The sequence below is a fragment of the Empidonax traillii genome, unplaced genomic scaffold (genome assembly GCF_003031625.1).
Source record: "Empidonax traillii isolate 1590-97213 ecotype Southwest subspecies unplaced genomic scaffold, ASM303162v1 scaffold2782:size18096, whole genome shotgun sequence".
Classification (NCBI taxonomy): Eukaryota; Metazoa; Chordata; class Aves; order Passeriformes; family Tyrannidae; genus Empidonax; species Empidonax traillii.
This window is the reverse complement of record NW_020957975.1, coordinates 1-3,260: the sequence shown is the minus strand read 5'-3', so window position 1 is coordinate 3,260 and position 3,260 is coordinate 1. Positions and strand designations below refer to the sequence as shown.

The following is a 3,260-nucleotide window of genomic DNA, read 5'->3' as shown; positions in this document are numbered from 1 at the left end:
CTCACTGGGAAGGACAGGGACGGGACTGGGACTCACTGGGAAGGACAGGGATGGGACTGGGACTCACTGGGAAGGACAGGGATGGGACTGGGACTCACTGGGAAGGACAGGGATGGGACTGGGACTCACTGGGAAGGACTGGGAGGGGCAGGGATGGGACTGGGACTCACTGGAGCGGCTTCTCCCCGGTGTGGATGCGCCGGTGGATGATGAGGTTGCTGCTGGTGCGGAAGGAGCGGGCGCAGAACTCGCAGATGTAATCCCGCTTGTCTGGGGGGAAAAGGGAGCGGGATCGGCCCCTCATCCCGCCTGGGAACCCCCCCGGGGGGCAGGGATGGATCACAGGGATGGGAATGGCGGGATGAGGGGATGGGAAAAGGGCTGGGACCCCCGTGGGAGCAGCTGGAATCCGTGTGGGAAGGGCTGGGATCCCCCCCTGGAGGGGCTGGGATCCCCCTGGATGGAGCTGGGATCCCCCTGGAAAGGGCTGGGATCCCCCTGGAAAGGGCTGGGATCCCCCTGGAAAGGGCTGGGATCCCCCTGGATGGAGCTGGGATCCCCCTGGAAAGGGCTGGGATCCCCCTGGAAAGGGCTGGGATCCCCCTGGAAAGGGCTGGGATCCCCCTGGATGGAGCTGGGATCCCCCTGGAAAGGGCTGGGATCCCCCTGGAAAGGGCTGGGATCCCCCTGGAAAGGGCTGGGATCCCCCTGGAGGGGCTGGGATCCCCCTGGATGGAGCTGGGATCCCCCTGGAAAGGGCTGGGATCCCCCTGGAAAGGGCTGGGATCCCCCTGGAAAGGGCTGGGATCCCCCTGGGCTCCCCCCCCCCTCACCGCTGTGCAGCTTCTCGTGCTCCTTGAGGTGCTTCTTGAAGTTGAAGGACTTCCCACAGGAGGGCTCGGAGCAGGTGAAGGTTTTCTGGTGCACGTGCTGGTACTTCTGGTGGTGCTGCCGGGGCGGGAAAGCCGCGCTCAGATCCCAAATCCAGACCCCAGAACGACCCAGCCCACCACCCCCCCAGGGGCGCCAGGAGGGGTTGGGGGGGAGCTTTGGTGGGTTTGGCGTAGGTTTGGGGTCGTTTTGGGTGGGGTTTTGATGGTTTTGGGTAGTTTTGGGTGGGTTTCGGGTGGGTTTTGGGTGCTTTTGGGCAGGTTTTGGATGGTTTTGGGGTGTTTTTGGGGGGTCTCACGTTCAGGTACTGGCGGTTGGAGAAGATTTTGCCGCAGCCCTCGAAGTCGCAGAGGAGGATCTCGCGCTTCGCCGCCTTCCTGGAAGGGAAAAGGTGGGAAAACCCTCAGTCAGGGAAAGCTCTGGGATGTGGCTCTGGCTCTCCCTGCTCCACCCTCCTCCCTCCCCTCCCCTCCAGCCCCTTCCCTGCCCCCCATTCCCGGGCACCTGATCCTTTTGGGGCCGATCTGAGCGGCCTCCTCGTCGCTGCTCCGGCTCCTCCGCCTGCAGCTGCAACGGGAAAGAGCTGGGTGAGCCCCCTCGCTGTCCCCTCGCTGTCCCCTCACTGTCCCCAGCCCAGGAGCCCCCAGGAACCCCCCTAAACTCCCCCCCAGCTCCCTCCTGTTCCTCCCCCTTTCCCCCCAGCCCGGGCAGGAGGCGCTGGAACAAACACAGGCTCAGGCACCGGGGGGGGGGGGGAACGAATCCTTTATTGGGGGTGCCCAAAGCCCTCCCCCACGCCCTGGCTGGGGGTCCCAGCCCGCTCTGATCCACGGCTGGTCCCCCGGGAACGGCAGCTCTTCCCGCCTGGGGCCCTGGAATGGAGGAGAGACCCGTTAAAAATGGGATTACAGGGGGGGAGGAGGAATTAGGGGTTTGGGGAGAGGGGCTGGGATTTGGGTCTCCCCCCCAAGGAGCTGAAAACCAGGTTTTTATCAGCTCAAGGGTGGCTTTACCTGGGGGGAGGGAGGAGAGGGGGGAGGCCCCTGAGGGTCTGGAAGCTCCTGCTCTGCTCACAAACCGGGGTTTCGCCTCCACTTCCCGCTTGCTGCGACAAAAAGGGGGAAGGAAAATTTGGGAAACCCCACGTTTAATTCACTTTTGGCCTCAGCCAGGAGGGCCCAGACCCCACCCAGAGCTTCCCACCCCCAGAACTGGACGTGGGGGTCCCGGGACAGGGGGTGGGGGGAGAGCAAATGGAGCGTTACCTGCCCTGGGGTGGGGGCTCCACGAGGGTCCCTGCCCTTCCAGCCACCAGGGAGGAGGTTCTGGAGCTGCCAGGAGAAGGGGGGGAGGGGGTTCAGCACCCGAAAAGAGCCTCCCAGAGGAGGAAAAGGTCGGTGGGAGCCGCGGAGGAGCAGCAGAACTCACCTGGGGACAGGGCTGGGGCGGGACTGCCGCCGGTCCCGGGGTGGAAAAGGGGATTTCGACCCCTTGGCCGGGTCAGAAATGGCAGAGAATCCATCCAGGGGAGGAGGCCGGGGGTGTCACAGCCCGGGGGGGCCCCACCCAGAGCAGCCCCAGCCCCAAGGGGGGTGATTTGGGCTCATTTACCCCAAAACCAGGGAATTCTGAGCCGGGAAGGGCAGGTGGGAGCCACCACTGAGCCCCAAAACCAGGGAATTCCGAGCGGGAAGGGCAGGTGGGAGCCACCACTGAGCCCCAAAACCAGGGAATTCCGAGCGGGAAGGGCAGGTGGGAGCCACCACTGAGCCCCAAAACCAGGGAATTCCGAGCGGGAAGGGCAGGTGGGAGCCACCACTGAGCCCCAAAACCAGGGAATTCCGAGCGGGAAGGGCAGGTGGGAGCCACCACTGAGCCCCAGAGAAGTCCAGGGGGGGGGATGGTGGTGCTGCCAGAGGGGTGGGATCCACGGATTTGGGGCCAGGTGAGGCTCCAGTGCCCACCACGGGGGCAGCTCAGGGGTCTTTGTGCCCCCCCTGGGCCTCTCCTGGCTCCCCACGAGGGACACGAGGCTTGGGAAGCCCCCCCAGGCAGGGCAGGGAGGAGACCCCCCCCCTCCTTTGGGTGCTCAGCACCCACCCAGGCCCGGGGACACGGATCTGTCCCACGGCCAGGGGGTCACAGGGAGGGGGTGGACCCCCCCTTGGGGGTCACAGAGAGGGAGGACCCCCCCTTGGGGACACTCAGCTCGTGCCCTGCCCTCAAGGCTTGTCCCTCTTTTGGTGGTTCCAGAGCTCAGACAGAGAGAAACCCCCCCGAGTGCCCCCCAAACACCCCCCTGGTGACCTCAACACCCCCCCCTGTGACCCCAAACACCCCCCCTGGTGACCCCAAACACCCCCCCTGGT

The 3,260-nt window shown here is 65.5% G+C and overlaps 1 long non-coding RNA gene across 1 annotated transcript; it reads right to left on the bottom strand.

Annotated features, from left to right (window-relative positions):
• Nucleotides 1–167: 167 nt before the first annotated feature.
• On the bottom strand, nucleotides 168–1,503 carry LOC114072223. Its single transcript, XR_003574146.1, has 4 exons — nucleotides 1,396–1,503; nucleotides 1,190–1,268; nucleotides 834–948; nucleotides 168–270 (listed from the first exon to the last, which is right to left on the bottom strand). It is a non-coding gene; the product is annotated as an uncharacterized LOC114072223 (long non-coding RNA).
• Nucleotides 1,504–3,260: the final 1,757 nt, after the last annotated feature.